Source organism: Scyliorhinus torazame, chromosome 18 (assembly GCF_047496885.1).
Source record: "Scyliorhinus torazame isolate Kashiwa2021f chromosome 18, sScyTor2.1, whole genome shotgun sequence".
In the NCBI taxonomy this organism is placed as follows: domain Eukaryota; kingdom Metazoa; phylum Chordata; class Chondrichthyes; order Carcharhiniformes; family Scyliorhinidae; genus Scyliorhinus; species Scyliorhinus torazame.
The window spans coordinates 66,373,240-66,397,173 of NC_092724.1; the positions used below are offsets into that span (position 1 = coordinate 66,373,240).

Below are 23,934 nucleotides of genomic sequence, written 5' to 3' on the forward strand. Positions count from 1 at the left end.
CCCCCCCACCCCCCACCAAACTAGTGACATTATACCTACAGAGCTCTCCCCCCCCCCCCCCACACACAATCCCGTGCCATCTGCACCACCAGATACCTGAAATGAGTCACCGCCTTACGGAATGGTAGCCCCCTCACCCCTGCCCCCATCCTTGGCCGAGACACCAGAAAATATTCACTTTTATCTAAATTTAGCTTATACCCCGAAAAAGACCCAAACACTCGAAGCAGCTCCAATATACCACCCATGCACAGTGGGCTAAATAGCTGGCTTGTACTGCAAAACAATGCCAGCAGCGCGGGTTCAATTCCCGTACCGGCCTCCCCAAACAGGCGCTGGAATGTGGAGACTAGGGTCTTTTCACAGTAACTCCATTGACGCCTAATTGTGACAATAAGCGACTATTATTATTATCGACACACTCTGTTCCTATACATACAACAGCAAGTCGCCCGCATACAAAGAGACCCTATGCTCTACCACCAAACCCCCCCCGCGCACTACTCAGCGCGATGGTCAAAGGCTCAATCGCAGGCACGAACAACAGGGGGGACATAGGACATCCCTGCCTGGTCCCACAGTGCAGAGCAAAATAACCCAAATTCGTGTTATTCGTGTGGACACTCGCCCTCTGCTCTCGATACAGCATCTTACCCAATCTACAAATCATGGCCCAATCCCAAACCGCTCCAGAACCGCAGTCAAATACCTTCTTCTCGGCGTCCAACGCCGCTATCACCTCTGTCTCCTTTCCCTCCGCCGGTGCCATAACCACGTTCACTACCCTCCTAATGTTCGAAAAGAACTGCCTCCCCTTCACAAACCCCGTCTGATCTTCCCCTATCACCTTTGGGAGGCATTCCTCCAATCTACCTGCCAATGCCTTCGCCAACACCTTTGCGTCCACATTCAAAAGTGATATGGGCCTATGCGACCCACATTCTGTCGGATCCTTATCTTTCTTGAGCAACAGGGAGATCGATGCCTGCCCCAAAGTCTGTGGCAACACCCCCTTCCCTATCGCCTCCTCAAACATTCTCCACCATCAGCGACGCCAACTCATCTTTAAATTTCTTGTAGTACTCCACTGGAAACCCATCTGGCCCTGCTACCTTCCCTGCATCCCCCCCCAATCGCATCTTTTATCTCCTGCTCCACTCTCGCCCCCTCCAATATGGCCCTGTCTTCCTCTCACAAGCTTAGATAGTCTAAAATATCCAGCGTCTCCCGATCCTCCCCAGGTGGCTCCGACCTATACAATCTCTCATAGAACTCCTCAAAGACCCTATTCTGATTCAGAGCCACCACCAACTTCCCTGCCCTATCCCGCACCTGGTCAATTTCCTTTGCCGCTGCCTCCCTCATAAACTGGCCTGTCAACATGCCTTCTCCCTATAGTTGTAAACCGCTCCCCTGCACCGCCTTCCTTGTGGACAGCCGGTCAATGCTCGCCTGCGACTCCTCTTTTCCAACTTTGCTGGATCACCGTTTTCTGCATACCTCCTGTCTACTTCCAGCATCTCTTCTATTACCCTTTGTCGCTCCACCTTCTCCTCCTTTTCCACCTTTTCCTTAAACAAGATCACTTATCCCTCACCACCGCCTTTCGAGCTTCCAAACCACCGCCTGTGAAACCTCCCCCGTATAATTAAACCCCAGGTACTCCTCAATTACTTGCGCAATCTTAACACCGAACCCTCGGTCCCCCAATAGCCCCACATCTAATCTCCACCCCGACCTCTGCACTGCTCCCTTCTCCAACACCATATCCACCCAATGTAGCGCATGATGCTTTATCGCAATTGTTGAATTTTCCAACCCCTTGACCCCAGCCAACAGTGCCTACCCCACCACAAAAAAGTCAATCTGCGAATAGACCCTATGGATCGAAGAGAAAAAATAGTACTCCCGCTCCCCCGGAGGCAGAAACCGCCAAGGGTCCACCCCTCCCATTTCCACCTTTATTTCAGCCAATGCCTTCGTTCTCTCCCCCCCCCCCCCCCCTTTTTTTACAAACCCTACAACATCCCAATTGGGACCATACGCACTTATCAGCGCCACCAGCCTCCCCTCCAATGCCCCTGTCACTATCACATACCTGCCTCCCTGGTCCACACCACTTTCTCCAACTGCAATCGTACTCTTTTGCTAACCAGGACCGCTACCCCTCGAGCCCTACCATCAAATCCCGAGTGAAACACCTGGCTAACCCAGCCCTTCCTCGGCCTCACCTGATCCTTCACCCTCAAATGAGCCTCCTGCAGCATTGCCACATCAGCCTTCAAACCTTTCAGATGCACAAGCACCCTTGATCTCTTGACTGGACCTCCCAACCCCCTCACGTTCCACGTAACTATCCTAACCGGGGGTCTCTCACCCCCCCCCCCCCCCCCCCCCTCCCCCCATCCTATCCACCATCATCATAACTCCGGGCCCTGCCCCTGACCCGCGCTATCTGTTGTTAACATCAAAATCCCTCTCCTGCACTTCCTCTCTCAAAACCCTCACTCAGTATCGATTTCCCCCCCCCCCTCCTTTTCACAAGTCTTAGGCCCATCGAAACCTGCTCACCAGGCTCCAATGTCCGTAGCCCCTACCCCCACCACACCTCCGTTCACTAGCTGACTTAAGTTAGCTAGCGTGGAGGCCACCACCAAAGCTTTCCATCCCCTCCCCACCCCTCCCTTTCCGCCCAGTCCCAGGAAAACAATCAAACCCAAACGTCTCAACAAAATAAAACCGTCGCAACAAAGAATAACAATCTAAAACCCTTAACCTCTATAACAGTGCGAAGTAAAAAATAACAATATATATCAAAACTACATTTATACACTCTCCCAACTCTCCTTTCACAGCCCACAACCCATCTTCTTTTCCATTCTTCACGTCTGTCCCAAGCCTTCTGCCTTCACGAATGCCTCCGCTGTCTCGAAGTAGAAATCTCTGGCTGTGTAGGTCACACTCAGCTTTGCTGGGTATACCACTCCAAATCACCCCCGTGCTGTTGTATAATGCCATCTTCACTCGGCCGAAAACCGCTCGCCTCTTTGCCAGCTCCACAATCAGGTCCTGGCAAATGCGGACACCAGCATCAGCCCATTGCACCTCCCGCTTCTGCTTTGCCCAGTTCAAAACCTTCTCCTTCATGTGGTACATGTGGAAGCAGATGATCACTGTTTTTGGCGGCTCATTTAACTTTGGCTTAGGCCTCAGTGACCGACGGGCTCGGCACAGTTTATACCGAGAGAGTTCCTCTCCCTCCCCCAATAGTTCCTTAGCGAAGTACTCCGTCGGCCTCGGGCCTTCCACCCCCTCGGGCAGGCCCACAATCCTCAAATTTTGCCGCCTCGAGCAGTTCTCCAAGTTCTCCAGCTTTGCTTGAAGTCCCTTATTGGCCTCGACCACCCCCCTCAACTCATCCCCCATCGAGGCGAGCTGATCGCTGTGCTGCAATGTGGCCTCCTCCACTCCCTTCATCTTCTCACCCTGCTTCCTCACCTCGGCAGATGTCTTCGCCACAGCCACCTTCACCGGGGCAATTGCCTCCAACACCTTCAAAGCCACTGCCATCTCCTTCCTCAACACCTCCAAATGCTTTGCAAACTGCTTCTCCAACTCCACGGACACCACCTCAGTCATCTTCTCTGCCATAAGCAGTGCGGCCCCACCCAGCAGACCAGCCTCCGCCATCTTGCTAGCTCCCTGGCTGGTCCTCTCACTCGATGGTGAACACTCCCTCCCTCCCTTCTTCACGGCTGTTTTCCTTAAACCTTTTGACATTCTTTGCCTTCTTTATATCTTCCTACATCCAATCATTCGCAAAATGCCCCCAGGAGGCAGATATTTTAACCTTCGCCTTGTTCAAGCAGCAGCCGCCCAACATGCGACTTCCCCGCTACGTGCCGTCACCCGAAGTCTCCGACTAGAGGATTTTCACATTGCAGTGTTAATGTAAGCCTACTTGTGACAATAAAGATTATTATTAAAGATAGTTATTATTCATGAAGGCTCATCTTCTCAATCTTGCCCCTCACTTGAGGTGTGGTGATTCTCAGGTTAAATCACCACCAGTCAGCTCTCCCCCTCAAAGGGATATGCAGCCTATGGTCATCTGGGACTATTGCAACTTTATATTTGTACAGTTAAATATTAGAAATAAGGTATAGTTAGTTTTAAGTGGGTTTACTTTAGTGTTGCTGTGTAAGGAGGGTAAACCTGTGGTTAGATTCCTGCTAGAGAAAGGTGTTTGCATCTGGTGGTTTTTGATTCCAGATAAAACTGTTTCCATTGCGTTTGGAGAGGGTTAAGGTGTGAAAAGTAAACAAGCTGGAGAGCTATAAAGTTGTTGCTTAGTAACCAGGGGCAACTTTAGGATAGGAATGCTTTATAAATTTAGTTTTAGCTGGATTAATAGCAGTTGGAGCTTGGTAATGAGAAAGATGGCAGCTCTCTCAGCTTTTGTAGAAGCAGAAAAGTTACATGATGGAGTAAGATGTAGGAAAGCAAGTTCCGGGGATCTAAAGGACAGCTCATTCTAAAAACCAGGGAATGGAAATGAAGCTCCTGGAATATTGAGGTTAAAAAGGATCAAAGAGGAACTGCTTTTGGAGGAAGAGACTGCTTATGGAAGTCAAGAGTCGGACCTGGGAAGAGAAGAGCTGATGACGTTGGCTGCAGACAAGCCATTTCTGAAGCAATCGTTGGGTTTGGTGTCCTTATTTCCAGTGTTTGAAGCAATAATATTCAGTTGGGGACTGAGTACCTGAGTTTGTAGACATTTGGATGCACATTGCAATTCAAGGTAAAGGAAGCCTGAAAGGAGAGGTGGAACACCTGGTGCTGGTGTCCTTGATAAAAGTGGAACGGAAGCTTTATTTGAAAGGTTGGTTTGGGAAAACATGGAGTGTATTTTTATGGCCAAAAAGCTGATGGAAAGCATTGTTTGAAAGATTTAAAGTGTGTCTTTTTGGGAGTGGAGTTTAGGAAACCCTCCTGTGACAGCTGGTGGGGGAGGGGGGGGGGGCTGCGCGGATTGTGAGAGAAATCCAAGGAAGATCGATTTGAGTGGCATCGGCCATTTGATTCAGAGTGGGGTGTTATTTTTGAAAACTGTATGCATTTGTGAAGTTGAGCGGGGAATAAAGAGGTATTGTCATATCAAACTTTTAATGCTTAATTTAAAAAAAATTGTTCAAACCAATTAGCAGTCCTGTGACTGTTCCTCCATATTTTCCAAAAAGAAGGAAAAGTTACCATCTTTTGAGCCGAGGTTCCATTCTGGAATCATAGATTATCATAGAATTTACAGTGCTGAAGGAGGCCATTCGGCCCATCGAGCCTGCACCGGCTCTTGGAAAGAGCACCCTACCCAAGGTCAACACCTCCACCCTATCCCCAGTCTTCCTGTCCAGTAGTAACACCAACTGGGATTGTAACAGGCAGAACTGGGAAATGTTTAAAACAGTGATCAATAGCCCCAGGAGAAATATACCCACCAAAATGCAAGCACAGACTAGTCGGTTAATGACACACCACAAATGAATAAGGGCAAAATTGACACTAAAGAAAAAGGCGCAGTAGTTACGCAAACAAGAAAGGAGATGATGAGGTAAGGGAATCTGGATAAGTCAAGAAAAATCACAAATAATGTTGAGAAAGAGAAATAACAGAATTATCAAGGTTTGTTGAGAGAAATATTAAGGCATTCAGCAGGCAAACAAAAAATAGAAAAGCGACACCCCAAGGGATTTATATTATAAACTCCGGTAATGAGAGAAATGTGGCAGAAATATTCAATAATCTCTTTACCTTGGTGTTTATCAGAATGATTTGGATGGACATAATATTAGAAGATGACGGGCAGCACGGTAGCATTGTGGATAGCACAATTGCTTCACAGCTCCAGGGTCCCAGGTTCGATTCCGGCTTGGGTCACTGTCTGTGCGGAGTCTGCACATCCTCCCCGTGTGTGCGTGGGTTTCCTCCGGGTGCTCCGGTTTCCTCCCACAGTCCAAAGATGTGCAGGTTAGGTGGATTGGCCATGATAAATTACCCTTAGTGTCCTAAATTGCCCTTAGTGTTGGGTGGGGTTACTGGGTTATGGGGATAGGGTGGAGGTGTTGACCTTGGGTAGGATGCTCTTTCCAAGAGCCGGTGCAGACTCGATGGGCCGAATGGCCTCCTTCTGCACTGTAAATTCTATGATATCTATGACAACAAAAAAGGTACAAGGGCATTTTAGGTAGAAAGCAGGTTGCAATTCAGAACCAAATCAAACTTAACGGAGTGTTAAACCCTTGGTTGGGATGGGTGGTACTGCACTTTTCGAAATAAGTTAGGAGAGAGATAGGAGCGGCACCATTGTCACAGATGTATGTTAATTATATCTTTATTTATTAGAAAAGGGAGTAATGCCAGAGAACTGCTGGACAGCAGCCAGCGTGAGTTTTCGTATCAAAAGGGAGATAGGACAAGTGCAGGAAAACTGGACTAATTAGCTTAATGTTGGTGGAAAGAAAGGCATTGCAACCCTTAATGAAAGGTAATAGAAAAATACCTGGAAATTGAAATATAGTGAAGAATAGCACGGACTGCAAAAGGGAGGATCAGTACTTGACAAACCTCAAGAAATTATTTGAAACAATAACAGAATTGGCAGATACGGGTAAAGTGGTAACGGTAATATATTTGGGTACACAAATAACCTAACAATAATAGCAAATAACAAATAACAAGGTACTACATAACACACATGACTAAAGTCACAAAATGTGGCATCGGGGCCAGGCAACAGAATGGATAGCCAGACGGCTACAAAACTGCACTGAGCAGGGATTAAAGATAATCAACCTGGTAACTTAGTGGGAAGCGGTATTCCATATGGATTCGGAGCACTGTTTACCATTTACAGCAATAAGAACTCCGAAATCAGAAGATACCAATTTAATATTTTGGGGTGACACCAAATTGGGGAGTGTAGTTAATAGTGAGAAGGACTGTGAGTAAATGTGGAAATAGTGTGCAATTGACAAAGGAACTTCAATATAAGTAAGTGTGAGTGTAATACAGTTTGATAGGAAGAATGAGGAGGTCACTTACTCCTTGGAAAACACTGTAGAGGAACAGAGGGAGCTGTGGGACAGATACAACATTTCCAGACCTCGTGCTTCAAGGTCATGAAAAAGCAAATAAATTACTGGGGTTAATTTCTCTTAGCGAATTAAGTTTATAAAAGATCTTGATTGGACCAAAGAAGGCATGGATACAGTGAACAGTATGGTATGGATATTATAAAAAGGGCATTGAGGCACTGGAGAAGCTGCCTAAAGACTGTAGCATAGTGGTTAGCATTGTTGCTTCACAGCTCCAGGGTCACGGGTTCGATTCCTGGCTTGGGTCACTGTCTGTGCGGAGTCTGCACGTTCTTCCCATGTCTGCATGGGTTTCCTCCAGGTGCTCCGGTTTCCTCCCACAAGTCCCGAAAGATGTGCTTGTCAGTTGAATTGAACATTCTGAATTCTCCCCGAACAGGCGCCGTAGTGTGGCGACTAGGAGCTTTTCACAGTAACTTCATTGCAGTGTTAATTTAAGCCTACTTATGGCAATAAAAAAGATTATTATAAAGATTTTGACAAAACGGAGCGGCTAAATCTTATCACGAAGGGCTGAACAGCCTGGGTGGGGGCTCTTTCTTGAAAGGAGAAGTCTCTGTGGAAAACCTGATAGAGGCATTTAAGATTACGAAAGGGCTCGATAGGGTAGACATGCAGGACATGTTTCTACTTGTGGGTGAGATCAGAACCTGATGTCGTAAATATAAGAGTCACTAATAAATCCGGTCGAGAACTTCAGTACACAGCATGATGAGTGTGAAAACTACCACAAGGAGTCATTGACACGACACGCAGAGATATATTTAAGGAAAAGCTAGCCCAGGACAATAATGATCCTTATTGTCACAAGTAGGATTACATTAACACTGCAATGAAGTTACTGTGAAATACCCCAGTCGCGCCACACCGGTGCCGTTCGGGTACACTGGGGGAGAATTCAGAAAAGTCCAATTCACCTTACATGTCCGTCTTTCGGGACTTGTGGGAGGAAACCGGAGCACCTGGAAGAAGGAGAAAGTAATCGAAGATATGTTGATGGGGTTAGGTAAAAGGTTGGGAGGTGGCTCGTGTGAAGCATACGTGATGGCATAGAGGGCGGCATGGTGGAGCAGTGGTTAGCACTGCTGTCTCACGGCGATGAGGACCTGGGTTAGATCCTGCACCGTGTCATTGTCCGTGTGGAGTTTGCACATTCTCCCTGTGTCCGTGTGGAGTTTGCACATTCTCCCTGTGTCCGTGTGGAGTTTGCACATTCTCCCTGTGTCCGTGTGGAGTTTGCACATTCTCCCTGTGTCCGTGTGGAGTTTGCACATTCTCCCTGTGTTTGCGTGGGTCTCACCCCCACAATGCAAAGATGCGCACGCTAGGTGGACTGGCCACGCTAAATTACCCCTTAATTGGAAAAAAATAACTGGGTACTCTAAATTCATGGTAAAAAAATATTTTTAAAAATGTGATGCCATGGAACTGTTGGACAGAATGGCCTGTTTCTTTGCAACTGTGATACCAGTACAGGCAGTTAGAATGCAGGTTACGTCCTACTCTAACCAGGTAGGTATAATTCCGTCCAGATCTATGCCAAACCAAATAACATGAACAGAAGACCTATCGTTTAAGGAAAGAATCCTGTTCAGAAACATAATCTGTTTTGTCTGCTCTTGTTCTCTGTGAAAGTTGGCTCTGCATTTTAAAATGTTAATGCTTAAAAGACTGGGTACATTAACTGCTGCGGGCCATGTCTGTTAATTACTGCCAAAAATATTTAATAAATATATCCACTGAAACCATTCCAGAGTGAATGTACTACACTTGTCCTCTGAAAATTAAAAGTACATCCACAGCCTGTTGGGTACTTTCAACATATCTTAACTTGGTGCATTTTGTGTCTGGTATAAAATTAAAACAAGGGAATGTGGCTATAATGGAGAGGAAAGAATGATTGTGTATAACGGAGAGAGGGATTGATAGACGTGTGGAATGGAGAGAGGGAGCGATAAAGACGTGGAACGGAGAGAAGGAGGGATAAAGACATGTGGTATGGCGCAAGAAGAAGGGATTATAGATGTGTGGAATGGAGAGAGAGGGAGTGATGCATGTGCGGAATGGAGAGATGGAGGGAGGGATACACGCCTGGAATGGAGAAGGAGAGATAGACATGTGGAATGGAGAGAGGGAGTGAGATAGACGGGAGGGAGAGATGTGGAACGGTGAGGGAGGGAGGGATAGATGTGTGGAACAGCGAGGGAGGAATAGCTGTGTGGAACAGCGAGGGAGGGAGGGATAGATGGGAGGGAGGGACAGGTGTGTGGAATGGAGAGGGAGTGAGGGATAGATATGTGGAACGGAGAGAGAAGGAAGGGCAGCACGGTAACATGCTGGTTAGCACTGTGGCTTCACAGCACCAGGGTCCGAGGTTCGATTCCTGGCTTGGGTCACTGTCTGCACGTTCTCCGTGTCTGCGTGGGTTTCCTCCAGGTGCTCCGGTTTCCTCCCACATGTCCTGAAAGACGTGCTGTTATGTGAATTGGACGTTCTGAATTCTCCCTGTGTGTACCCGAACAGGCACCGGAGTGTGGCGACTGGGGGATTTTCACGATAACTTCATTGCGGTGTTAATGTAAGCCGACTTGTGACAAGAAAAATTATTATTAGATGTATGGAGAGGGAGAGAGGGAGGGACAGACGTGTGGAATGGAGGGAGAAGAGGCATAGAATGAGAGGAGGGAGAGATAGACGTGTGGAACGGAGAGGGGGAGAGATAGACGTGTGGAATGGAGAGAGGGTGGGAGGGAGAGATAGACGTGTGGAATGGAGAGAGGGTGGGAGGGAGAGATAGACGTGTGGAATGGAGAGGGGGAGAGATAGACGTGTGGAATGGAGAGGAGGTGAGATGTAGAATGAAGAGTGGGTGGGAGGGAGAGATAGACGTGTGGAATGAAGAGAGGGTGGGAGGGAGAGATAGACGTGTGGAATGAGGAGAGGGAGGAAGAGATAGATGTATGGAACGGAGAGGGGGCGAGTGAGACTTATGGACTGGAGAGGGGGAATGAGGGACAGACATGTCGAATGGAGGGAGATGCATGTGGAGTTGGAATGGAGAGGTGGAGAGAGGGAGGAGGCGTGTTGAATGGAGAGGGAGGAGGCGTGTTGATTGGAGAGGGAGGAGGCGTGTTGATTGGAGAGGGAGGAGGCGTGTTGATTGGCGAGGGAGGAGGCGTGTTGAATGGAGGGGGAGGAGGCGTGTTGAATGGAGGGGGAGGAGGCGTGTTGAATGGAGGGGGAGGAGGCGTGTTGAATAGAGAGGAGGAGGCATGTTGAATGGAGGGGAAGAGGGGGAAAGAGACGTGTGGAACGGAGAGGTGGACGTGTGGAACGGAGAGGTGGACGTGAGGACCCCTCGCCTTGTGGCCCGCCGACTCTCTCGCTGCTCTTGCCCTTTTCCACTGTTTCTGGCTTCCCTGCGGTCTCGCGAGCTACTGTTTCAAGGCATACTTTTCTTCTTCTCTATCTTTGTAGTTGAGATGAATGAGTGAGTTTTCGGGCTAAATTTGACCAAAAATGCCTATTTTGCTGTGTTCTGGAGGAGAGCCACCTGATGTGCAACTACTCAGCACCTCCCCGTTACCGGAAGTCTCACCTTCACTTTCTAGACCTTGTTAGACGTTCTGCTTCACATACTCTGACTGTCCCATGTCCTTTTTTTGTTCCAGTGCAATATGGTCCTAAAAGGAGTTTCAACCCTATTAAATTACTGATCACAAAGTGCACTTAAGTTGAAACCAAGAATGTGCTATCTTGGTAAATGCTGATGTCAGCCAGTATTCCATTATAATAAAGTGCTGCCTTTTGCGATTTCCTTGTTTGTATATTCACTTGCCAGTTCTAAATCCTTTATACATCGCATTGCCCATCGTGTCAGCAATTATTCGCTTAGTCGTGCTTTTTTGACCCCTCCCTCTTTTCCCGAGGAGACAGCAGCCATGACGGAACAGACCTCGACACATTTTGATGGTGCAATGATCTCAAAGTCTCTGGGAGCAGATGCCTTCTATTAGTTCTGACTGTGGACATTTAAATCTCTTCATTAAGAACCTTTCCGACCGGGGCGAGTGGCAGTGCCTGGAATGGTTGCAGCTGAAGTGCAGCCGGAATGGATCTGGAACTGTACAAATCTCTTGGTCCAGAGCTGCAATAGTGTGTTAAATTTTGAAATGTTCACCCATCGTGTCTGACAGTTTTGAGATTTTTTTTTCTTAAGTGTGGAATCCCTCTTATTAAAGTTTTGCTCAGAGGCTGTCCAAACCCTTGCTGCCGAACACAGCTACCACCATTTGCTGTACACTAACCGCACAAACCAATGCTGCCCTCACGTTGCTGAAACCCGTTGGACTCCCATTGGAAAGCATGTTTATCATTCACGATTTTGCCATTTGCGAGATTTTACTGGAATATAACCCTTGCGAATGGTGGGACCTAATTCTACCCCTGTGTACTTTTGGAGCACAGAGACCAGTGTCTTAACAGTTCTGGTGACTAGAGGTGATTTTGTGAGCAACTGTAAAATGGACTTTGATACCGTCTTCCAAATTCTATTTTTCCCCCTCCTCTGTATTCGAGTAACCTACTAGAATTTTACCTCCGTAGCTTCTTGTATCTTTATAGGAGAGCAGTGTAGTGAATCAGGAGCAATATTTTCAGCATAAAATACCCTTTTCTACTCTCAACTAGCCAATCACCAAAATCTACCACTTAGCTCAGTAGCATCCTGGGAAGTGCTCCGCATAATTTGTCAACGTGGAAGGCGCTATATGAATGCAATTTTTGAGGTGGTGGGATCCGGCCTAACTCCACGTACTACAGAACCTTGACCAACAATCCAATGCAGTTGTGATGCATCGCTGCGAGAGATGCCATATTTTGGATTACATTTTAAGTTAAGACTGCACCTGATTGTTCAGGTGGATGTGAAAGATCCCAAAGTATGATTTGAAGATCAAGGGTGTACTTCTGGCATCCTCTCTTGCCGCACAAAGAGCTGGTTATTCATCTCATTCCTAGTTGCGTGGCACATGCAGATTGACTGCCACGTTCTCCTACATGCCCTTCCACAATGCTTCATTGGCTGCGAAGCACTTTGACACATCCTGAGATTATTGAAAGGCGCTATCTGAATGAAAATTAATTCTTTCTGGCTGTTGGGTTTGCCTGCGCAACAGCTGTCACCACATTCAAAAATAACCCCCCAGTTGTGATGTACTCTGACATGTTCCATTGGCACAGTATGCAAGTTGTAATATAAATGTAGGTTCGTTTTTTTAGCTGGCTGTGACATTTTGCAATTTAGTCCTCTTGTGGTTGCCTCCATCCTGACCCTAAAAATAGGCATAGTGTTCAGTACTCTGAAATAGAGGCCTGTTTGAAACCTACAGCCAATGTAACACTCAGTAAATTAAGTGGTTCTTTGGTATCTTCCATGTGTGAAGATATGTTTTCCTGTGCCAATGGAAACAATATGGGAAATTTTATCTACACAGTTTCTAATGGCTTGTTACAGGAACAGTCAACACTGAAAATGAAAAGAAAAATCACAGTGCAAAGGGTAATCCCATCCAGTGACTCTTTGAGTAAATGTAATGCAAGGAAGGCATAGCACCAAATCATCAGACCAAGAAGATTACATTGTTCTTGTAGTTTTCCTGATTGGGCAGAGGCCACCCGAGAGGGCCCCCCACTATAGAACAAACTTTGGTGATGAATTTCGAGCATGGGCAAAAGCAGGATCAGGCTTGACTATGAACGTTCATTTTTTTCCTTTCCAGTGGGAATTGCTCGGCTGTTCGATCCAAGTTTCCGCAGTTTAGTTGTAGGAATTGTGGATACAATGGAATAAATTCTGCATTCTCAATGAGTTAGGCCAGCAAGTGAATGACGAGCAGGGTGATGTTGGGGGTGGGTGGGGGGGAATTACTTCCTCCCAGGGTTTATTTTGTTGAAAGCTGTAGTTCACTGGATTTCCAGTCTGCATTCAGTTGAATGATCACCCAAGCCAGCTAGCAAGAGGCAGTGAGATGGGTAGAGGTTTGGATTTCAGTTATTCCCACAATCTCCCTTGTGTCTTCAGAAGGTTCTTGCTAAGTGAGAGCTCTACAGCACATTCGTGCGTAGTAGCAACAGGGGACCACACATTTAATGTCCTAGGATTGATGACGGGTATGGTACAAATAACAGGAACGCAATTTAATTTAGTTTGTTTAAGTCAGGAGATCTGGGATCTTGCATCGGTGCATGAAAGCTGGTGGGTGGCCAGAAGACGGACAGTTTTGTGCATGTTTGAGGTTAGATATAGAATCCCTACAGTGCAGATGGAGACCATTCGGCCCATCGAGTCTGCCCCGGACCCTTTAAAAGAGAACCCTACCTAGGCCCACTCCCCCACCTAACCTGCACATCTTTGCACACACAGGTAATTTTATCATGGCCAATCCACCTAACCTGCACATCTTTGGGCTGTGGGAGGAAACCGGAGGAAACCCATGCGGACACTGGGAGTACATGCAAACTCCACAGTCACCCAAGGCTGGGATTGAACACTTCCCTGGCATTGTGAGGCATCAATACTAACCACGGTGGCAACGTGTCACTATGTTTGTATTTTGCTTTAAAATGTATAATGTGCTTTTTAACTATCCCAAATCCTGAGGGCACTTTGAAAACAACTGCAGAACTTTCTCTCGTTGCTGTTGAGTGCTGCAGCAACATTTATTGGATGGTGGCCGTGGGAGCAATGTTCTGAACATTGCTGAACCTGATTCTGCAGGGTTATAGAGCACTTGTCCAGAAGTAAACTAAATGGCTCTTTTCAATAGAAATGACTGTATCTTACATGGTGGATACAATGATACCATATAATACATGTAACTATTAATTAATACACTTCCTGTGAACTTTTTCCATTTTATATCTCCGTATTCATGTGGGAACATTTTGCATGGTAATTGTAATCTGCTGATTGAGGTGTTACATCTTCACTGCTCGGAATGTATAATTACAGCCTGATCAACTCACTCGTTCCCTTCTGTGTAAGAACATTTAAAAGGAGTTAGATGTTTGAGGAAGTGCACTTTGGGTGGGATTTTCTGACTTTTAATGCATCTGAATAGTTTAAATGCCTATTTTAATTTAAAGCTCGATGTCTGCCATAGGGCAATTTCTCTTTTGTTATTGTTCATTTATATATATTTTTATCACGCAAGCAAAGTACCTGAAATTAATTTCTATATGGGGAACAAATTGGAATTTAATTGAATAAATTTTTGTAAACAGATTCCATCACACATATGTACGAGTGTTTGTATCTGTAAAAGATGAGCCTTAAATCTTGGTGTGAATGCAGGGAGCATTCACAATAAAGTGGATGAATTAATCGTGAAAATGAATGGAAACGGGTATGATGTAGTCAGGATTACGGAGATATGATTGCAGGATAACCATGAATTGACTATCCAAGACGGCGCAGCCAACTAGCATGGATTTTCCGTATTTCTACGGAAAATCTGCTTGATTGCGGCAATCCGATTTCTCGCGGTGAAATACGAAATCCACTGCAGCGCTCGGACAAATCCCACATACCGTACTTTAAGCAAGAGGAGGTTTTTTGGGGGGGAGCTCCCTGTAAAGGGCTGGCTGGCTGGCTTTGTGTGTGTGCCGGCTGCTGCTGGAAGACTGGGGGCTCCGCTCTCCAATCCCCCCCCACCCAGGGAACTCTACAGAGCATGCGGTGATCCTTTGTGCGGTCTCGCCTCAAGGTGCCAGTCCAACCCTTCATTGGGATTTTAAAAATCACATCGAGGGTCGATTACACAATCACATGTGTAGACCATCTACATCATCGAAGGCCTGTACAGCATTGAAAATTCTATGGTGTGATGTGATGCAATTTAAAAATGTTTGGTAGTTGTTAGGGAGGTAACCTTTGGTTCTATTGTGCTCTCTGGGAATCAGGAATCCATCCGTAATCATTTTAAAACTCATAAATGGGTAATTTAAACCCTGCTGCGTTGTTCTCTGTGCAGTATTATAGAATTTTTCATTTTTAGATTTACTGAATGTTTGAAACTTAATTTGAAAACTACCACTCATGATGTACATCTATGTAACAGCGTTAGATTTGCATTTTTCATTCGTTTTTCAGATTTGTACTTCAGATTGGTGGGCATTTTTTCTTTGAAATGAAAATACAGATTTTACTGCCAAAATACTGATTTTTGGTATCTGGAATACTGATTTCTGTTGGAAAAGGTTGGCAGCTCTGTCCCAAGAGTATTCCGTATTTAGGAATGACAGGCAAAAAGGAAAAGGCGGTGGGGTTGCATTGCTGGTTGAAGAGGGAATTAATGCAATACTGAGGAAGGATATTAGCTCTGACAATGTGGAATCTGTATGGGTAGAGCTGAGAAACGCAAAGGGCCAACAAACATTTAGTGGGAGTTGTATGTGGATCCCAATTGTAGTGGTGATGTTGGTACTGGCGTTAACAAGAAATTAGATATCCATGTGATAAAGGGTTAGCACTGCTGCCTCACAGCGCCAGGGACCCGGGTTCAATCCCGGGCTATGTCTGTGGAGTTTGTGCATTCTTCCCGTGTTTGTGTAGGTTTCCTCCGGGTGCCCTCCCACAGTTCAGGAGGGTTGACCATGCTAAATTGCCACCTAATGTCCAGGGGTATGGGGATTGGCCGGGGTGGACGGGAAAGTGTAAACGGGTAGAGTGCTCACTCAAAGAGTCGGTGCAGACTCGATAGGCCGAATGGCCTCTTGCACTGTAAGGATTCTATGATTCTATTTGATATTGAAAATAGTGGAGTGGGACTAATTCGATAGCTTGATCAAAGAGCCGCCAGCACAGGTGTGATGGGCCAATTGATCGTCTCCCGTGCTGCACGATTCTACATAATATAAATATAAGGACTGAACACATTCAGTTAAACCAACCATTTGGTTAGGTCTCCATGTCCTGGCGCAATTATTTTGTACCTGCCATGCAACTCAACTTTATCTGAGAACGGTGCTGAATCTTGACTCCTTGTACAATATCATGGAAGTTTAGTTGGTATGATATGACAAGGGAGGCGGTGGCGTAGGCGCATTGTCACTGGACTAGTAAACCAGAGACTCCGAGTAATGCTCTGGTTCAAATCCCACCACAGCAGATGGTGTCCTTAAGGGAAGGAAATCTGCCGTCCTTACCTGGTCTGGCCTACATGTGACTCTAGACCCACAACAATGTGGTTGACTCATAATTGCTCCCTCAAGGGCAATTAGGGGTGGGCAATACATGCTGGCACAGCCTGTGAAGCCCACGTCCCATGAACAAATATTTAAAAAAATATCTAAAAATGTTTTTGGTGTATAGATTCTATTATTGAAGTGGTTGAAGTTCACTAAATTAGTTTCTGAATAGTTCCCATTGTCAGTGTTGACAAGAGGAAGTAATGGGGAGAAAAACACTTTCGTTTGTCAGTGCTGATGTACAAACACCCATAAAATTTGCATGTTGATTTAATCAAATATATGTGCAAAATTTGTGATTACATTTGGGGAGATCCTTTAGTTCCTGCTTAAAATGAGTCAAGCATATACTTTCTCTAGAAAGATAGCATTGCCCATGTTGCGCAAACCTTTGGGCAACTGTTCACATGATTAGATACACCATCCTATATTTGCTGCATTCAGCATGTCTACCTCAAAATAATGTTTCTACAGCTCTGGCTGTCATCGCACAGTAGGACACTTGAACACTTTGCGAAATATTTTCCCTTGTAATCTGCTTGTGACTTGTTATTTATTTGAGGAGACAGAACAGTTCTGTAGAAGGGTCATTTAGATCCGAAACGTTAGCTCTGTTTCTCTCCACAGATGGTATGAGACCTGTTGAGTTTATCCAGCATTTTCAGCTTTTATTTTGGGTTTCCAGCATTCGCAGTATTCTGCTATTCTATCCCATTGTTGGCCAATGTAAACACTTGCAATTCGATATCTTTGAATATCTGTTCCATGCAGGAGATAGTGGCATAATGCTGCTGTCACTAGACTAATAAGCCAGAGGCCCAGGCTAATGCTCTGGGGACATGGGTTCAAATTCCATCAAACAAATCTGAAATTGAAAGCGAGTCTCAGTAATGATGACCATAAGTCGATTGTCATAACCCACCTGGTTAAATGATATTCTTTTTAAAAAAAATTTTTTTTTATTAAAGCTTTTCATAAAATATCAATAACAAAATGAGAAAGAAAAAAGAACCCAACAGGGTTAAGTACAAAACACAATCTAAAAAAGCAACCCCCCAAACCCCTCCCCCCCCCCCCCTAACCTAAATAATAAATTAACATTAACACCCCGACTTAACACAACAGGTGTATACACCCCCTCAGACCCTCCAGTGTAAATAACATAAACAAAAATACAATAACCCCCCCCCCCCCCCCCCCCCCCACACACCCCGAGCTGCTGCTGCCATTGACCAACGTCTATCGTTCTGCCAGGAAGTCTAAGAACGGTTGCCACCGCCTAAAGAACCCTTGTACCGACCCTCTCAAGGCGAATTTCACCCTCTCCAATTTAATGAACCCCGCCATATCGCTGATCCAGGATTCCACGCTTGGGGGCCTTGTATCTTTCCACTGAAGGAGAATCCTTCGCTGGGCTACCTGGGACGCAAAGGCCAGAATTCCGGCCTCTTTCGCCTCCTGCACTCCCGACTCCTCTGCCACCCCAAATATTGCGAGCCCCCAGCCAGGTCTGACCCTGGATCCTACCACCCTCGATACCGTCCTCGCTACGCCCTTCCAAAATTCCTCCAGCGCTGGGCATGCCCAGAACATATGGGTGTGATTTGCTGGGCTCCCTGAGCACCTAACACACCTATCCTCACCCCCAAAGAACCGGCTCATCCTTGTCCCGGTCATGTGTGCCCTGTGCAGCACCTTAAACTGTATGAGGCTGAGACTCGCGCACGAAGAGGAAGAATTCACCCTCCCTAGGGCATCTGCCCACGTCCCCTCTTCGATCTCCTCTCCCAACTCCTCCTCCCACTTACCTTTCAACTCCACCACCGAGGCTTCCTCCTCCTCCTGCATCACCTGGTAAGTTTCCGAGATCTTCCCCACTCCCACCCACCCCCCCGAGAGCACCCTGTCCTGTACTGTGCGTGGCAGTAGCCGCGGGAATTCCACCACCTGCCGTCTGGCAAACGCCCTTATATGTAAGTACCTGAAGGTGTTCCCCGGGGGGAGCCCGTACTTCTCCTCTAGCTCACCTAAGCTCACGAACTTCCCGTCCACAAACAGGTCCCCCAACTTTCGTATCCCTGCCCTGTGCCACCCCGAAAACCCTCCACCTGTTCTTCCTGGGGCGAACCGGTGGTTCCCCCATAATGGGGTCCACGCCGAGGCCCCAACTTCCCCCCTGTGCCGCCTCCACTGCCCCCAAATTTTGAGGGCCGCCACCACCACCGGGCTCGTGGTATACCTCTTTGGAGGGAGCGGCAGCGGCGCCGTTGCCAGCACCCCCAGATTCGTACCCACACAGGACGCCGTCTCCAGCCTCTTCCATGCAGCCCCCTCCCCCTCCATCACCCGCTTGCGCACCATTGTCGCATTGGCGGCCCAGTAGTACCCACAGAGGTTGGGCAGCGCCAGTCCCCCCCTATCTCTACTCCGCTCCAGGGACACCCTTCTCACCCTCGGAGTCCCTCGCGCCCACACAAACCCCATTATACTCCTGTTAACCCGCCTGAAAAAAGCCTTCGGGATAAACACGGGGAGGCACTGGAACAGGAACAAAAACCTTGGGAGCACCGTCATTGTGATTGACTGCACCCTACCCGCCAAGGACAGCAGCAATGCGTCCCACCTCTTGAACTCCTCCTCCATTTGCTCCACCAGCCTTGTAAAGTTAAGCCTATGCAGGGCCCCCCAGCTCCTGGCCACCTGGACCCCCAAATATCTGAAGCTCCTCTCCGCCCTTTTTAGTGGGAGCTCGCCAATCCCCCTCTCCTGGTCCCCTAGCTGAACTACGAACAGCTCGCTCTTCCCCATATTGAGCTTGTACCCCGAAAAGTCCCCGAATTCCCGAAGGATCCTCATTACCTCTGGCATTCCTCCCACCGGGTCCGTCACATACAGCAGCAGGTCGTCCGCGTAAAGCGACACCCTATGCTCCTCCCCACCCCGCACCAACCCCCTCCAGTTCCTCGACTCTCTCAGTGCCATAGCCAGGGGTTCAATCGCCAGTGCAAAGAGCAGTGGGAACAGGGGACACTACTGCCTCGTCCCTCGGTGCAATCGAAAGTACTCGGACCTCCTCCTATTTGTGACCACACTCTCCATCGGGACCTCATACAACAGCCGAACCCACCTGACAAACCCCTCCCCAAACCCGAACCTCTTCAGCACCTCCCACAGGTACCCCCACTCTATCCTATCGAAGGCTTTCTCAGTGTCCATCGCCACCACTATCTCCGCCTCCCCCTCCCTCGCCGGCATCATGATAACGTTCAAAAGCCTCCGCACATTCGCGTTCAACTGTCTCCCCTTCACAAACCCCGTCTGGTCTTCATGGATGATCTGCGGCACACAATCCTCAATCCTCGTGGCTAAGACCTTTGCCAGCACCTTGGCATCTACATTTAGCAAGGAAATCGGTCTGTAAGACCCACATTGCAGGGGATCCTTGTCCCGCTTCAGAATCAAGGAGATCAGTGCCCGGGACATCGTCGGGGGTAAACCCCCCCCCCCTCCCTTGCCTCATTAAAGGTCCTAACTACAGCGGGCCCAACAGGTCCATATATTGTTTATAGAACTCGACCGGGAAACCGTCCGGCCCCGGTGCCTTCCCCTCCTGCATGCTTCCTATCCCTTTGATCAGCTCCTCCAGCCCAATCGGGAGCCCCAGTCCTGCCACCAGTCCCTCTTCCACCTTTGGAAACCTCAATTGGTCCAGGAAACGGCCCATCCCTCCCTCCTCCCGTGGGGGCTCGGATCGGTACAATTCCTCGTAGAAGTCCCTGAAGACCCCATTAATGCCAACCCCACTCCGCACCACGCTCCCTCCCCTGTCCTTAACTCCCCCGATCTCCCTTGCTGCGTCCCGCTTCCGAAGCTGATGTGCCAGCATCCGGCTTGCCTTTTCCCCATAATCGTAGACCGCCCCCCTGGGCCTTCCTCCACTGCACCTCTGCTTCCTGGTGGTCACCAGGTCGAATTCGGCCTGGAGGCTGCGCCTCTTCCTCAACAATCCTTCCTCAGGCTCTTCCGCATACCTCCTGTCTACCCTCACCATCTCCCCCACCAGCCTCTCCCTCTCTCCCCCCGCTCCCTCCGCTCCTTGTGGGCCCTAATGGAGAACAGCTCTCCCCTCACCACCGCCTTCAGTGCCTCCCATAACATCCCCACTCCGACCTCCCCGTTGTCGTTGGTCTCCAAATACCTCTCTATACTTCCTCGGACCCGCTCGCTCACCACCTCGTCCGCCAACAGCCCTACCTCCAAGCGCCACAGCGGGCGCTGGTCCCTCTCTTCCCCCATCTCCAAGTCCACCCAATGCAGGGCGTGGTCCAAAATGTCTATTGCCGAATACTCGGTATCCTCTACTCCCGCTATCAGCGCCCTACTCAAAATGAAAAAGTCGATTCGAGAATAAGCCTTATGGACATGTGAGAAGAATGAAAATTCTCTCACCCCCGGCCTTGCAAATCTCCAAGGGTCCACCCCTCCCGTTTGGTCCATAAATCCCCTTAACACTCTAGCCGCCGCCGGCTTCCTACCCGTTCTAGATGTGGAGCGATCCAGTGCTGGATCCAACACCGTGTTAAAGTCTCCCCTCATTATCAGGCCCCCCACTTCCAAGTCTGGGATCCGACCCAACATACGCCCCATAAAACCCGCATCGTCCTAGTTCGGAGCACACACATTGACCAGTACCACCCTCTCTCCCTGCAACTTACCACTTACCATTATGTACCACAATGCTCGACGCCTCGAATGACACCTTCTTTCCCACCAAGATCGCCACCACTCGGATTTTTGGCATCTAGCCCCGAGTGAAACACCTGACCTACCCACCCTTTCCTCAGTCTTACCTGGTCTGCCACCTTCAGGTGTGTCTCCTGGAGCATAACCACATCCGCCTTGAGCCCCTTCAGGTGCGCGAACACGCGGGCCCGCTTAACAGGCCCATTCAGTCCCCTTACATTCCAGGTTATCAGCCGGATCAGGGGGTTACCCGCCCCCCTCCCCCGCCGACTAGCCATGACCCCTCCTCGGCCAGCCACACGCCCGCACCCCACACCTGGCCCGTTCCCCACAGCGGTATACCCCAGTCTCAACCACCCCCCCCCCACTTGTTCCAGCTCCTCCTTGACCTTAGCAGCAGAAACTCGATACCGCCCCACCCCCCCGGCTAGGACCCATCCTAGCTGGTTTACTCCCCCCATGGCACTTCCACAAGTCAGCTGACTCCTGCTGATCCCAGCCACTCCCGCCTCCCCTTCGACTCCTCCCATTGTGTGGCACACCCTCCACTCCCGCTCCCCATCCACAGGCTCTCCCTCTCCCCCCTCTGTTCTAAGCGCGGGAAACAATCCTCGCTTCCCCGCCCTGGCGCCCCCTCCCCCCAGTCTTCGGCGCGGGGAAAAAGCCCGTGCTCTCCACCTACCAGGCCCCGCCACCAACCAAAACAGTGCCCATCCCGCCCCATCCACCCTCCCCAACCCGAAAGAGAAAAACACAGAGAAAAAGAAACCCAAAACAATGCAAAGGCAACCCCCCCTCCGAACCAAAAATAGGCATAACATATCCACCGCAGTCCCCAATCGCCCATCCCGACCCTCAGTCTGTGTCCAACTTCTCGGCCTGAACAAAGGCCCATGCCTCCTCCGGAGACTCAAAATAATGGTGCCGGTCCTTGTAGGTAATCCACAGTCGCGCCGGCTGCAACATGCCAAACTTCACCCCCTTCCTGTGCAGCACCGCCTTCGCTCGATTGTACCCAGCCCTCCTCTTCGCCACCTCCGCACTGCAGTCCTGGTATTTCCGAACCTCCGTGTTCTCCCACCTGCTGCTCCTCTCCTTCTTGGCCCACCTGAACCCACACTCCCGATCGACGAACCGATGGAACCGCACCAACACCACCTGCGGAGGCTCGCAAGGCTTGGGCCTCCTCGCCAACACTATGGGCCCCTTCCAGCTCCAGGGGCCCCTGGAAGGACTCTGCTCCCATCAGCGAGTTCAACATGGTGACCACATCGGCCCCCACGTCCGGCCCCTCCTGCCCCTCCGGGAGGCCCAGAATCCGCGGATTCTACCGCCTCGACCGATTCTCCACCTCCTCGAAGCGCTCCTGCCATTTCTTGTGGAGCGCCTCGTGCTCTTTACCGCCAGGCCTAAGATCTCGTCCTCATTGTCAGAGATCTTTTGTCGAGCCTCTCGGACCGCCACCCCCTGGGCCGTCTGTGTCTCCAGCAGCTTATCAATAGAAGCCTTCATCGGCTCCAGCAGGTCCGTTTTAATCTCTGTGAGGCAGCGCTGGATACCCTCTTGTTGCTCCTCCGCCCACTGCCTCCACGCCGCCTGGTCTCCGCCCGCCGCCATTTTGTCCTTCCCTCCCTTCTTCAGGTCCACCACCACCTTTTTTGTCGCCCCGCTCCTAGTTAAAGCCATATACTGACGGGGAGCTATTATTAACTCCTTCCCACACCGGGAAACGTCGAAAAAGTGCCCTTGGGGGCACTGAAAAGAGCGCATAAGTCCGTTTTTGCGGGAGCCGCCGAATGTGCGACTTGGCTCCGCATAGCCGCAACCGGAAATCTCGAGAGGGAATCCTTTTGGCAGTGTTCGCTTCACCAATCTGCCCCAATAAGTCTGTGGAAACGCCTGAAAAAGGTCTGAGAGTCCGTTCCAGACGGGAGCTGACGAATGTGCGACCGACTCCTCCATGGCCGCCACCGGAAGCCTCGTCCCCGCTTCTTCAATGGCCTTGGTAGATCTTTTCACAGTTGTTCCCTCTGCTGCTAGAATTCACCTTTAATAAAGGCCCTCAAGTCAGCTTGCAGCTTTAAACTTGCCCTTCCCCCGCCTGCATGCTGGAAGAGGCTTTGTTTATCCTGCAGTTATAGCCAAATCCTTTCCTGTTTCTGCCGGGTCTGGTAACCGAGAGACATACCATTCCTGGGGGACACTGTCGGGGGACTGTTGCAGTCGTCTTCCCACACCGGGAAATGTCGAACAAATGCTGTGGGGGCCCTGTAAAGAGCCCAAAAGTCCGTTCCAAGCGGGAGCTACCGAACATGCGACCTAGCTCTGCATAGCCGCACCTGGAAGTCAAATGATATTCTTTTAAGAGAAGGAAATCTGCCATCCCTACCCTGTCTGGCCTACATGTGACTCCAGAGCCAGAGCAACCGTAGTCGACATTTACCTGCCCTCTATAGCCCAACAAACCCCTCAGTTCAAGAGCAATTAGGGATGGGAAACAAATGCTGGCCTTGCCAGCGACGGCCACATCCCATGAGAGAATAAAGGAAAGAAATAATACAAGGTGTGTCAATTCCTCGAAAGACGAATCTAATTACAAAGGCTCCAGAGCTCTGGCCTCTGTCCCAATGATGTTTGTAGGCATAGTGTCGCTCCTGGTTGCCTCCCTTATGTAGCTTTGACATTGGGTGCCATTTAGTTCCCCGAATGCTTTGGTTGTGAAGTTGATAGCTTAATGCGACACTGAAATGCACACAAATCCCTGGACTGTATTCTGGTGCCACCAATGAGA

The 23,934-nt window shown here is 48.9% G+C and overlaps 1 protein-coding gene across 1 annotated transcript in view; it reads left to right on the forward strand.

Annotated features, from left to right (window-relative positions):
* Window positions 1-23,934, forward strand: part of LOC140395269 (AP-1 complex subunit mu-1) — a 185,928-nt gene that overhangs the window by 102,051 nt on the left and 59,943 nt on the right. The gene's annotated exons all lie outside the window — the stretch shown is intronic.